This window comes from Macaca nemestrina, chromosome 1 (genome assembly GCF_043159975.1).
Source record: "Macaca nemestrina isolate mMacNem1 chromosome 1, mMacNem.hap1, whole genome shotgun sequence".
Lineage (NCBI taxonomy): Eukaryota > Metazoa > Chordata > Mammalia > Primates > Cercopithecidae > Macaca > Macaca nemestrina.
In genome coordinates this window covers 112,032,867-112,047,580 of record NC_092125.1, presented here as the reverse complement: position 1 = coordinate 112,047,580, position 14,714 = coordinate 112,032,867, and the positions used below count along the sequence as shown (strand labels likewise).

Below are 14,714 nucleotides of genomic sequence, written 5' to 3'. Positions count from 1 at the left end.
AAATTTATTAGGTGGGAATTTCCTCATCCTAATAAGCCTGGGAGCACTACAGGAGGCCGGGGCTTATTTCATCCCTTCGGCTTCAACCGTAAAAGGCGGCACGCTTCCAAGGGGGTCGTTTATAGGCCTACCCTTAGAGCGCATTCTTTTTCTCAGGGATGTTCCTTGCTGAGAAAAAGAATTCAGCGATATTTCTCCTATTTGCATAAGAAAAGAGAAGAAATATGGCTCTGTTCCGTCCGGCTCACCGGCGGCCAGTTCAAGGTTGCCTCCCTTGTTCCCTGAACATTGCTGTTATCTTATTCTTTTTTTAGATGCCTAGATTTCATATTGTTCAAACACACATGCTCCACAAACAATTTGTGCAGTTAAGGCAATCATCACAGGGTCCTGAGGTGACATATATCCTCCTCAGTTTACAAAGATGATGGGATTAAGAGATTAAAGACAGATATAAGAAATTATGAAAGTATTAACTTGGGAGAACTAATAAAATGTCCATGAAATCTTCACATTTTATGTTTTTCTGCCGTGGCTTCAGTCAGTCTCTGCATTCAAGGTCCCTGACTTCCCGCAACATTCTCCCTCCCTTTTCCTCTATATAAATGTGTCATGGCGATGAAGGCTTGTTCATTCTCTCGATTCTGATGTAGGATTCTTCGACTGGTTCGGCACACTAAAAATAAGCCGATTAAACAGAGACACATAATTCCAAAATTTACTGCAGTAGAGTTCTCAATAGACTTAATCCAAGTCATGGGGTTTAATCCAAAAGATTTTTTGCCACTTGATCTAACGCCTCAGCTCCAGGTACAACTTTTAAGTGACCTTGAGAGGCTTCAAAAATGTTTTTTTAATTTAGAAATGTCTAAAGTGAGATTATCTTCTCTTCCCTGTAGATGGCATCTAACCATGTCCCAGTGATGTTTAGACTCATTATAAACTTGGGGTGTAATACAAAAATCTGACGTAATCCAGTCACACTGTAACTGGAAACGATGTTCCAAGCTCATGAGTCTATCTCCCATCCAAATGACAGTTTGTCTAAGATCATTGATTTGATTTGCCAATTTTTGATCCATACCAGATTGTGAATTCCACAACCTTGTGGAATTCTTTTGCCAATTGTCAACAAAGCTTACTGTCTGAACAGAAGAGTGCAATGCAACTCCTGCCACAGCAGCTGTAGCTGTGACTGCAATTAATCCCATAATCACTGCAATTAAAGTAAAAATGAATCTTTTGGATCTATTTAAAACGCCTTTTAATACTTCAGTCAAAATATGGATGGATGGTGAGGCCTCCCATGGTTGGTCCATGGACACAGGGATCCACAGGCCTTCTCTTGCTCTCACTAGCAGAATACGGTGCTGCCAATCAAAAGTTGAATCAATGCAAGTAAACAATCTGCAATTTCACAAGTTATAGTTTGGGAGTCTGGTTTAATAACTATATTTCCTATGACTAACAGGGGGCTTTACACAACTTTGTAAAGGAACTGTTAGACTGGAATTTAGGTTGATAGAGTAAAATGGCTTATAATCTCTTGTTTCTAGTTGGTTTCCAGACCAAATTCTAAGGCGGTATGAAGCTACAGTAAGCCTCCATAATTCTGGATGTTCAGGACCAAAAACAGGACTTATTATTTTTGGTCTAGGAGTAGAGATTCCCTTTTCTCCCCATATCCAAGGGTAGAAAGACTGTAATTTTTTGCACTTATGTTTGTCTAAATTTTCTGTTAAGTCACTATCAACAGTTGGACTCACTAGTGCACTGGGACAGAATTGAGTTTGTCCTGTGCAATTGTGATAGAATTGACCTCGAGGTGCCCAATCTATAACAGTTCCAAATGTATTGTTTTGTAATATCACCGCACTATCGGCCACACATTCTTCCCAAACTAAATCTTTTGATTCTTTGGAAATCTCCTTGGGGCAAGGTTTCCCTTTTGGCCTAAATTTTAATGATCTTTGATAAGAAAAGTCTTGTAAATAGTTTACCTGTGGTTTGAGTGACATTCCGCTTACCACGTGATAAGTAAATCTACTGGTGGGACTGACAGTAGGTACTTCTACCAACCAATTTTGAATAGCAGGCATTAAACATCCTGGTGCTCCCCCTAGGCAAATAGGAGGATAACGATACCCAGTGGAAATATTTATCATCATTCCTTCTTCCTCCGGTTTGGCAGGGCAACGATCATCTGTGGGACCAGGTACCCACACACTATTATTAACATATACTTCAACAGGATTATCCATCCATGTAACTGCCCGAATTAAGGGCGGGAAAGGCACATAGGCCCAGTAGGTATAATTAGCTGCAGCTGCTCCTGCAGGCATGGGGAGACTTACCACCGTTGATACAATCATTAAAGCTGCAAGCAGCATATTCTCTGGGGTTTGTGTCACCTTTGTGTCCTCTAGGCTTTTTTCAGCTAACTATGTCAGCTTGTTTAATTGTGCCCAAGTTGGTGGCTCCACCTTCTTGGTGGATGGCAACTTCATCTGTTCTTCTGATATCGTCACTTTGTTCATCTTGCGAGTCAATGGTGCTTGATTGCGGTGTTTCTGTCTCCGTGGACGTGCAGAACTTCAAATGTTTAGTGGGTATCCAAACAGAAAGCTGATTTTCTCCTGGTGAAACACAAGCAAAACCTCTTCCCCAGGTTACCACCTTCCCTATTTCCCACGTCTTATTTTTATTGTGTTTTCACCAAATCAGTTTCCCTTCATGTGGGCTGTTCTTTTTACCAGTAAGATGTTCTGCAGAAGTAGTAGTCTGATTTCTATAAATGCTTAAAAAATTTAAAGTATAGAGTGTTAGATTAAGTTGCATCTGAGGAGTGGTACACTCCTTACTGTCTCTCCCCCTTCTTTTTGTTTAATTAACTGAGTTTTGAGTGTTCTATTCGTTCTTTCAACTATGGCCTGTCCTTGGGAATTATAAGGAATTCCTGTAGTATGTGTAATTTTCCACTGATTAAGAATTTTTGGAAAAAATTTTTTTTTTTTTTTTTTTTTTTTGAGAGGGAGTCTCGCTCTGTCTCCCAGGCTGGAGTGCAGTGGCCGGATCTCGGCTCACTGCAAGCTCCGCCTCCCGGGTTCACGCCATTCTCCTGCCTCAGCCTCCCGAGTAGCTGGGACTACAGGCGCCCGCCACCGCGCCCGGCTAGTTTTTTGTATTTTTTTAGTAGAGACGGGGTTTCACCATGTTAGCCAGGATGGTCTCGATCTCCTGACCTCGTGATCCGCCCATCTCGGCCTCCCAAAGTGCAGGGATTACAGGCTTGAGCCACCGCGCCCGGCCTTGGAAAACTTTACTACAGTATCCTGGTCCATTGTCAGTTTTAATTTTTTTCTGGAATTCCCATGACAGCAAAACAAGATAATAAATGTTTTTTAACATGGGAATTACTTTCTCCTGTCTGGCAGGTTGCCCATATGCAATGTGAATAAGTATCAACTGTTACACGAACACATGATAATTTGTTCAATGTACAAATGTACAAATGAAGGTACATGTGTAACATCCATTTGCCATAACGCATTAAGACACAGACCTCTGGGATTAACTCCTGCGTCTTGAGTGGGCAGGTTTAGGACTTGACACTGGGTGCAATGTTGTACAGTAACTTTTGCCTGTTTCCATGTGACATCAAATTTGTTTTTTAATCCTGCTGCATTTACATGAGTCAAAGCATGAAGTTCTTGTGCTTTTATGAATGCAGAGGATACCAGTAAGTCAGCTTGTTCATTTGCTTCAGTTAAAGGTCCTGGTAAATTAGTGTGTGCTTGAATATGAGTAAAATAAAATGGAAAATTCCTTCTTCTTACAGTTTGTTGTAATAAATTGAACAGCTGGTTTAACTGATCATCCATGCTATATTTAATTAGAGCTATCTCAACATCCCTTGTAGCCTGTACTACATATGCAGAATCTGATATAATATTAACAGGTTGATTAAAATCTTGTAACACTGTAATGACTGCAACCAAGTCTGCTCTTTGAGCAGACTGATACTGAGTTTTGATTACTCGCTCTTTTGGCCCTGTGTAAGTCGCTTTTCCATTGCTGGAACCATCAGTAAATGAGCATTTTCTAAAGGTTCGTGTCTGGTAATTTTAGGTAAAATCCAAGTAGTCAATTTTAAAACCTGGAAGATTTTTGTTTTCGGGCTATGATTATCAACAATTCCCACAAAATCAGCAAGACCAATCTGCCATGCACCAGAATTGATAAAGGCTTGTCTAGCTTGTTTCTTGGTTAAAGGAACAACTATTTTGTCTGGGTCATTTCCACACAATTTTATTATTCGTAATCTTGCCTGACCAATTAATGTAGCTATTTGATCCAAGTACAATGTAAAAGTCTTAATTGTACTGTGAGGAAGGAACGACCACTCCACAAGATCAGTATTTTGAACGATGCTGCCTGTTGGAGAATGTACAGTAGCAAAAATCAAAAGTTGGAGTGGAGCTAAGGGATCTATTCTATTTATTTGTGCTGACTGAATTTTTTCTTCCACTAATTTAATTTCTTTTGTGCCTCCGGGGTTAATATTCTTTTATTATTTAAGTCTGGGTCTCCTCTTAAGATAGAGAACAAATTTGACATGGCCTAAGTAGGAATGCCTAGAGTTGGCCGAATCCAATTAATATCGCCTAGCAATTTTTGAAAGTCATTTAATGCTTTTAATGTGTCTTTTCTTATTTCTATTTTTTGTGGCTTAATTTTTCTACTTTCTATCTGCATCCCTAAATAATGAAAAGGAGTAGAGGTTTGAATCTTATCAGATGCTCTTGTCAGTCCTGCGTTGGCAACCTCTGCTTGCAGAAATGTGTAACAGTCAATTTAATTTGTCTCTTGTTTCTGCAGCACATAAAATATCATCAATATAGTGAATGATGTAACAATCTGAACATTTGTCTCTAACTGGTTGAAGCGCTTGACCTAGGGAAGTCTGACAAATAGTTGGACTATGAAGCGTTCCCTGAGGTAACACTTTCCACTGAAACCTGGTGGCTAGTTCTTTATTATTTATGGCTCATATAGTAAACGCAAATTTTTCACAATTCTGCTCTGCCAGAGGAATGGTAAAAAAGCAATCCTTCAGATCAATTATAATTAAAGACTAGTCTTTTGGAATCATGGCTGGGGAGGGCAGTCCGGGTTGAAGAGGCCCCACGAGTTGAACTACAGCATTTACAGCTCTTAAGTCACTTAACATCCGTCATCTGCTGGATTTTTTCTGAATTACAAACACAGGAGAATTCCAAGGCGAGAATGAAAGCTCAATGTGTCCTTTTTCTAATTGTTCCTTTGCTAATAAATGTAAAGCCTCCAGTTTTTGTTTTGGTAGCGGCCACTGATTTACCCATACTGGTTTTTCTGTTCTCCAAGTTAATAGAATGGGTTTAGGAGGCTCTACAGTGGCTGCCCCTAAAAAGGATACCCTATTCCTTTTCTTTCTTGATTTCCCTCAGTCTCAATTGGGACTTTAATGTCATTTTCATTTTTTCCTAGTCCTTTTCCTGGTATATATCCCATCTTAGTCATGATTTTTTGACTCATGGGGCTGTATAATGGAACGGGCATAATGATTTTTCACCCCCTTTGTTGTAACAAATCTTGACCCCATAGATTAACAGGAATTAAAGTAATCATTGGCTGAACAGTACTTTCTTGATTATCTAGCCCTAAGCAATGTAAAATAATAGTACTTTCATACACTTCTGAAGCTGTGCCTATGCCGACAAGTCCTGTAACAGCCTTTTGTTTAGGCCAATTTTTTGGCCACTGATTTAAAGCAATGACAGAGACATCTGCTCCAGTGTCTACCAACCCTTCAAACTGTTTTCCTTGAATAATGGCCTTACACACAGGTCTGCTCTTAGAGACCTGACTTGCCCAATATGCAACCTTTCCTGCCAGATCAGTGGTTCCAAACCCTCCTGTTCTTTTTATCTCACTGTTTCCAACTTTAAAGGCTGGAGTAATAGTTGAGCAATCCTGTCTCCTGGACTGGCACTCCAAAGAATTGAGGAAGTAATAACCAATTGAATTTCGCCTTTATAGTCTGAATCAGCCACACCAGTATGAATTTGAACTCCTTTTAGATTTAAACTTGATCTTCCTGAGATTAGTCCTACAGTCCCCTCAGGCAATGGGCCGTATACCCCTGTGGGGATTTTTTGTGGGAGCTCCCCTGGAAGCAGAGAGACTGCTTGTATGGTGCATAAATCTACTGCTGCACTGCCACTTGTGAGAGGGGACAATTGCTGTATTGTGGTAAATGGCTTATTCCCTGAGGCACTTGTGACAGTAGGGGTTGTTGTCCCTGAAAACCCAGAGGAAAAAAGGGCTGAACTGGGAATGCCCCAGTTTGTTGCGGGGCCTGAGGCTGGCCCCTCCTCTGGTTTCCCGACAGTGGTTGCCCATTTTTATCAAATTTAGAACGACATTGATTAGCCCAATGTTTTCCTTTTTTACATCTTGGACATAGGCCAGGTGGCTGTTTATCTGTTGTTGTTGTAGCTTGAGTAGTTCTATTTTGTTTATTTGAGACTGGGCAATTCTTTTTTAGATGACCAATTTGACCACATTCATAACATTTTCCCCAGAATATTCTAACTTGTCCTCCTAAAGCAACTCCTGTGATTGCTTGAGCCATAAGCATAGCTTTATGCATAGCTCCTCCAATTCCATCACAGGCTTTTATGTACTCTGAGATTATATCTGATCCTGCCAGGACTCTTCCTTTTAATGGCTTAATGGCTGATTGACACTCAGGATTGGCGTTTTCATATGCCATCAACTCCACTATGACCTTACGGGCATTCTCATCCGCAATTGACTTTTGAGCAGCATCTTGAAGCCTTGCCACAAAATCATGGTAGGGCTCTTTAGAGCCTTGTCTTATTGTATTGAATGAGGGGCAGGCGGTTCCTGGGTCTTGGATTTTCTCCCAGGCCCTAAGGCAGACAGCCCTAATTTGCTCAATGGTCTCATTTTGCAATATTACTTGTTGACTAGCAGTGCTCCAATTTTGACCTGTTCCTAATAGTTGATCTACGTCTATGTTAACTGGAGGACTGGCAGTCCTATTTCTTCGGACCTGTTCTTGTGCCCCATCAATCCACCAAGTCTTAAATTGCAAAAATTGAGAGGGTGAGAGTGAGGATTTTGCCAGAATCTCCCAATCATAAGGAATGAGTCTATGTCCATGAGCAATGGAATCTAATAATGTTCTCACGTAAGGAGAGTTGGGTCCGTACTGTTTTACTCCCTCTTTGATATCTTTTAGCATTTTTATAGAAAAGGACTCATATCTGGCCTCAGCTGTGGGAGGCTCTCCCTCTTGGGCCCCTTCTCCAGGTGGTCTTGATTCTAATATTACTGGGACTGGCCAAGCCTGAATATCTCCTTGTTTTCTTGCCTTATCAATAATTTTATATAATGCACCACCCTGTCTAATAGGTGGTGCTGTAGGATTAAGTCTCATAGTGGGCGGCTGAGGATACAGCGCCCTGCCCTGTGGCGCTGGAAACATTTCTGGCTGTCCATACTGACTTTCTGGGGGCAGCGGATACTGAAGTCCGGCTGGCGGCCAGTATTGATAGGCTACTGGTGGCTGGGTCTTATTTTCTACCAGCTGATATCGTGTCTTGGACGCTGATGGCTCTGCTAATTCTGGACCTTTTTCTTCTAATTTTAATGTTTCTGGATATATCACCTCCTGTAATTGATTATTGTTAACATTTTGTGTCGACCGAGCCATTACTGGCTCTGCTACATATTTACAATGTGAACTTTCCATTCCTTTCCGGGATTCTATCCCTGCCTCTTTTTCACAATCTATTACACAGCTTTCAGGGACATCAGAAACTGAAACGCTATCTTCTTCTGTTTGAAACGGTTCTAAAGCTACTTTAATAATAACCCAATCGTTCCATACTGTAAGTGGGATGATTTTACCTTCCCTACTTGCTTGTTTTAATTCTTTGCCAATTTTTTCCCAGTCTTTTAGATCTAAGGTTCCCTGTTCTGGAAACCATGGGCAAAATTGTTCTATTGTTTGAAACAGCGTAGTTAGATTTTTTGTAGAGACTCTAACTCCCCCTCTTTTTAAAATAATTTTAATAAAGCTGCGATAAGAGGCATATTTACTTTTAGTTTGCCCCATTGTTACCCTGGGTTCTTCCGAGCGCACAAGCTTACCGCAAGGCTGACTGTAGACGTACTCGGGAGTCTCTCGTCGACTTGTCCTCAATGACCACGCTGGAGTGTTACCTTCACCCTAGAGAAAAGCACCCACGTTTGGCACCAGATGAAGGGGTGGACTGCCCCTCCACACCTGCAGGCGTTTCTTGTCAGGTGGAACAATAGACTTGAGAAAAGAAATGAGACACAGAGACAACGTATAGAGGAAGAAAAAGTGGGCCCAGCGGACACGCGCTCAGCATACAGAGGGCTGGCACCGGCACCGGTCTCTGAATTCCTTCAGTGTCTATTGATCATTATCTTTTCTATCTGGAAAAGGGGAAGTGGCAGGACAATAAAGTCATAGTAGGGAGAAGGTCAGCAGAAAGACATATGAATAAAGATCTCTGTGACATGAATACGTTTAAGGAAAAGTGCTGTGCTTTGACATGCATATATGCAAACATCTCCATAAACATTTTCAGTGCATAAAGAGCAGGATTGCCGCTAGCACGTCCCACCTTCAGCCCTAAGGCTGTTCTCTCCTAGCTCAGTAAATAGAACATACAATTGGGTTTTACACTGAGACATTCCATTGCCCAGGGACGAGCAGGAGACAGAGGCCTTCCTCTTTTACTAATCCTCCTCAGCACAGACCCTTTACCGGTGTCCGGCTGGGGAACCATCAGGTCTTTTCCCTTCCCACAAGGCCATATTTCAGACTATCACATGGGGAGAAACTTTGGACAATACCTAGCATTCCTAGGCAGAGGTCCCTGCTGGCTTTCCGCAGTGTTTGTGTCCCTGGGTACTTGAGATTAAGAGAATGGTGATGACTTTTAACAAGCATACTGCCTTCAGGCACTTGTGTAACAAAGCACTTCCTGCATAGCCCCAAATCCATTAAACCTTGAGTAAACACAGCACAGTCCTTGTCTCTGCAAGGACAGGGTTGGGGGTAGGGTTACAGATTAGCAGCATCTTAAGGCAGAAGAATTTTTCTTAGTACAGAACAAAATGGAGTCTCTTATGTCTACTTCTTTCTGCACAGACACAGTAACAGTCTGATCTCTTTCTTTTTCCCACACTTGAAGTAGTATTTTAAAATTTTTTAGCAAAGGAAATGAATTCTGACAGGTTTTGCACTGAAGACATTCACGTGTGAGGAAAACAGGAAAAACACTATGCTGTGAAAAGCAAATGCTGTTGAGATTGTCTCACAAACACAAACTGCGTTTCAGCATGTAGGTTTGGGCCTCAGGTTGGGCACATTTTACTTTAAGCGCAGTTGGTGAAACTTAAGGTGAATCTAGGACTTATATATACATACATACATATAATACACACACACACACACACACACACACACACACACACGGTCTTCCTATCTTGTCCAGGGTGGTCTCTAACTCTGGGTCTCTAGCGATCCTCTGCCTCCCCTTCCCAAAGTGCTGGGATTACAAGCGTGAACCACCTCGCCCAGGCCATTTTAGTTTAATATTTTTAATTTAAATACACAATCCAAAAATTACATAACAAGTACAGGAAGCCCACTTTATGCCAGTTTTACAAAAACAGTAAAGATATATCAATGACAAAGCGTCAAAGTGGCAAAATCCTAAAGTACTGAGAGAAAAAAAGTTATTCTAGAATTCTATGCCAAATTGAAATATCTTTCAAAATTGTGACTGAAATCAGAACATTTAAAGACATACAAAAAATGACAGAATTCACCGAACCACACTACAAGAAATGTTTTTTTTTTTTTTTTTTTTTTTTGAGACGGAGTCTCACTCTGCCGCCCAGGCTGGAGTGCAATGGCCGGATCTCAGCTCACTGCAAGCTCCGCCTCCCAGGTTCACGCCATTCTCCTGCCTCAGCCTCCCGAGTAGCTGGGACTACAGGCACCCGCCACCACGCCCGGCTAGTTTTTTGTATTTTTTAGTAGAGACGGGGTTTCACCGTGTTAGCCAGGATGGTCTCGATCTCCTGACCTCGTGATCCGCCCGTCTCAGCCTCCCAAAGTGCTGGGATTACAGGCTTGAGCCACCGCGCCCGGCTAAGAAATGTTAAAGGAGTCCCTCCAGGCGTAAGGATAAGGATACTAGACAGAAATCTGAACCTACACAAAGAAATGGAGACGACTGAAAATTGCTATGTACGTACTTGGATGTTGGGATTTATAACATGTCCAAAATCAAATTACATGACAACACTAGCATGAAGGCCAGAAGGGGAAGTATAATGTCACTTGATGGCAGACGGATAAAGATGTATTCTAGAAACCCTAAACCCATCACTGACATAACAAAAGAAAGAGTTACACCTAAGAAGCCAAATAAGGAAAGAAAATAGAATGATATAAAAAAAACCATGCAATCGCTGGGTGCGGTGGCTGACGCCTGTAATCCCAGCACTTTGAGAGGCCAAGGCAGGCAGATCACTTGAGGTCAGGAGTTTGAGACCAGCTTGGCCAAAACGGTGAAACCACCATCTCTACTAAAAATACAAAAATTAGCCCAGTTTGGTGGCTCGCACAGGCCTGTAATCCCAGTTACTTGGTAGGCTGAAGCAGGAGATTCGCTTGAACCCGGGAGGCGGAGGTTGCAGTGAGGTGAGATCGTGCCACAGCACTACAGCCTGGGTGACAGAGCGAGACTGTCTCAAAAATAAATAAATAAATAAATAAATAAACAAAAACTGTAATCACTATGCTGGAACAAGTGCTCTCCAGGCCTCTATCCTATAGAAATACACAAATGGCCAATGAGAAGTGTACAAGAATGATCACTGCACCATTATTTGTAACCATAAAATAATAGAGCCAAAGTAATTTCAAAGACACATGAAAATAGTCTTATTTATTCAACAAACACCAACAATTGAACAAACAATGGAAGCAAGTCCTTTGCCAAAAGGAACATAGAGGGTCATGATCTTCCAAGGATTTTAGGGTTCCCAGGAGCCTAGTTTTTGGTCTAGTTCTGCGACATCTTATGCTTGGGGAGCTACAGGTTCTCGTGTTTGGAGAATCTTTCAGGTTCTATCTCCATTTCCCCTCAATTCCTACCCATTCTGCTACAATAAAAAAACAATTCTCACCTCCGGAAAATCCCGCCTGTGCCTCCGCACGAGCCTTTCAGGGAGTCTGGATGTCTGGTCCACTGAAGGGGTGGCCTACCCCTCCACACCTGTGGGCGTTTCTCGTTAGGTGGAACGAGACACTTGAGAAAAGAAATGAGACAAAGTATAGAGAAAGAAAAAGTGGGCCCAGGGGACCGGCGCTCAGCATACAGAGGACCCACGCCGGCACCGGTCTCTGAGTTCCCTTAGTATTTGTTGATAATTTTCTTTACCATCTTAAAGATAAGGGAGTGGCAGGACAATAGGATCATTGTAGGGAGAAAATCAGCAGTAAGACATATGGATAAAGATCTCTGTGACATGAATAAGTTCAAAGGAAAATGCTGTGCCTTGATATGCATATGCAGATATCTCCATAAACCTTTTAGCAGCATTGCTCCAGCAAGTCCCACCTTTTGTCCCACCTAAGGCGGTTTTCTCCTATCTCAGTAAACAGAGCCTACAATCGGGTCTCACACCGAGATGTTCCATTGCCCAGGGATGCGCAGGAGACAGATGCTTTTCTCTATCTTAACTGCCAACATCCGCCAAAAGGCCTTCTTTCCTGTTGTACTAGTCCTCCTCAGCACAGACCCTTCACCGGGGCGGGCTGGGGGAGGATCAGGTCCTTCTCTTCCCACCAGGCCCTATTTCAGACTATCACATGGGGAGAAACCTTTGACAATACCTAGCTTTCCTAGGCAGAGGTCCCTGCGACCTTTGACTGTGTACGTGTCCCTGGGTACTTGAGATTAAGAGAATGGTGATGACCTTTAACCAGCAAGCTGCCTTCAGGCACTTGTTTAACAAAGCACATCCTGCACAGCCCAAAATCCATTAAGCCTTGAGTCACCACAGCACATGTCTCTTGCAAGGACAAGGTTGGGGGTAGGGTCACAGATTAACAGCATCTCAAAATACAGAACAAAATGGAGTCTCTTGTGTCTACTTCTTTCTATATAGACATAGTAACAGCCTGATCTTTCTTTCTTTCCCCCACAGTCCACCGCTCCCCGGCTTCTTTTTTTGCTTTTGCTTTTCCCTTCCCCCGCTCCCGCCCTCAGGCCTCAAGACCAGACCACCGCCCAGCTGAGTCCCCGCGGCTGCACTGCGCAGAAAGTGCACTGGAGGCCCTGCCCTGTTGCAGCCACGAGGGGTGCCGAGAAGTCAACTAAATAAATGCTTTGTAAAAAGAACTTCTCCATGGAAAAATCTCTCATGATTTCCATTCTGAAGGCTCTTCAAAGGACTAAAAACTAAAGGTGACGATGGATTCATTCGACAAGTCCTAGTCGGGCGGCCTGGTGAGTGGCAGACCCTGCTCCCAGGGAGGGGACCCACGAGCGACCCTCGCCACCATCCCAGCCCTGGTGGAGCCCCCATGCGGGACACAGGATCCGAAGATGGCAGCGGCAGCTCCGCAGCGGCCCCGAAAGCGACTGGGCAGGGTGGGCACAGGCTCCCTAACTGGGTGAAGGTGGCGCAAAGAACGGGAAGAGCCATCCCGGGAGCCACCGGGCGTTCAGCTGCCCTTGGGCCCCCAGGCGGCTCGGGCAGGGGTCGCAACAGGGGCGTTTCTGGAGGGTTTCTGAAGCAGGCGAGGGGCAGGGGCAGGGCGGGAGAAGGCCATTCGGCTGCCCTTCTGGCTCCAGAATCTCCCAACGCGCAGGTGTCCAACGTGACCAGCGCGACTCACCGCTCCAATCTTTCCGATTTTCCAAGGGCCTTGCTCAGTGGTCCTGCCTGGCGGGCCCTGAGGATGGAAGGGACGGAGGAAGTTTAGTGAGTGCGCCCTTCCTGTAGCGCCAGTAGAGCTCACAGTACCTGTCTCTGTGGCGCAATCGGTTAGCGCGTTCGGCTGTTAACCGAAAGGTTGGTGGTTCGAATCCACCCAGGGACGCTTGGTGAATGCTTTTAAAGCATTCATGCATTGTCAATCCCTACATGAATGGGCAAGATTTTTATCTTCCCGGAGTCGTAGGCCACTAATTTGTGACTTATCCATGTCAAGGGCCAGGGCACCCCTCCGACCGGATTCTTAACTGGGTATCTCCTGAAATCCTGGGTTTATACCTGTCTAACTCAGGAATCCTGAAACAGAGACCTAGGAACCCACTTTTAGTGTGATAAAATTCTAATTCAGTCCGTCATACGCTTAAACGAGTAATTTACATGCCTCCATTTTTTCATATTTCAGTAATAGGAGTCCAGTAGTATCCCCAGGATGTGCCTGGACTTACTGATTGTTCTATCAATAATGTGACCAGTGGAATCAGTCATCATCATAGTGATCCTCTCTATCATTTTTGAAAACAGTATTTTTCCCCAGTTTGTGCATGATTTATTTAACCCTTTTCAAAATGTTTTTGTTAGCCAGGCGTGGTGGCATGTGCCTGTAATCCCAGCTACTTGGGATGCTGAGGCAGGAGAATCGTTTGAGCCTGGGAGGTGGAGGCTGCAGTGAGCCGAGATCGCACCACTACACTCCAGCCTGGGCAACAGAATGAGACTCCATCTCAAAAAAAAAAAAAAAAAAAAAAGTTTTTGGGATGAGGTTGGTTTCATGGTTTTAGGATTACAAAGAATGCTGCAGCCACCATTCTTGTACACATATCTTTGGTCATTGTGGAAATGTCTACACCGCAGATATTTCTATAGTGTAGAGAACTGGATGCGCCATTGCTACATTATAGTGTTTATATAACGCTTCTAATTTGAGTACATTCTGCAAATGTATCTTTCACGGGAGCAATGCCTAATAATATTCCAATATGAATATTTGTAAGAGGAAAAATGGGAAGATGTGCAATTGAGCTTCGTGCCTCTCCATGGGGCCCATGTTCATAAAATGGTGGCATTAGCTATCTGAGAGTGGAGTCTGTGGCCCTCTGACATCAAAAGGTGAAGCAGAGGACATGAAAACCCTCATTGCACATCCTCTGTAGTCTGGCCAGAATCATTCCTAGGTCGGTGGTCTCTTATCAGGAGGGAATGCTGCTTGCTTGCTTTGTCAAAACCACGGAAGGGAGGGAAAGTCTCAGGGTGTTGGTTGATAACAGTGGTGAAGCAAGTCTTTCCAAAGGGCTGGTTTGTTAACCCTTAGGGGAAAAAAGCCTAATTATTATTATATTTTTTGAGATGGAGTCTCGCTCTGTCGCCCAGGCTGGAGTGCAGGGGCGCGATCTTGGCTCACTGCAAACTTCGCCTCCCAGGTTCACGCCATTCTCCTGCCTCAGCCTACCGAGTAGCTGGGACTACAGGCGCCTGCTACAATGCTCGGCTAATTTTTTTTGTGTTTTTAGTAGAGACGGGGTTTCACCTTGTTAGCCAGAATGGTCTGGATCTCCTGACCTTGTGATCCACCCACCTCGGCCTCCCAAAGAGCTGGG

At 43.5% G+C, this 14,714-nt stretch overlaps 1 non-coding gene across 1 annotated transcript; it reads left to right on the top strand.

The window, feature by feature from the left end:
• The first annotated feature begins 13,151 nt into the window (after positions 1-13,151).
• TRNAN-GUU (transfer RNA asparagine (anticodon GUU)) lies at positions 13,152-13,225 on the top strand. Its single transcript has one exon. It is a non-coding gene; the product is annotated as a tRNA-Asn (tRNA).
• The last annotated feature ends 1,489 nt before the right edge of the window (positions 13,226-14,714 follow it).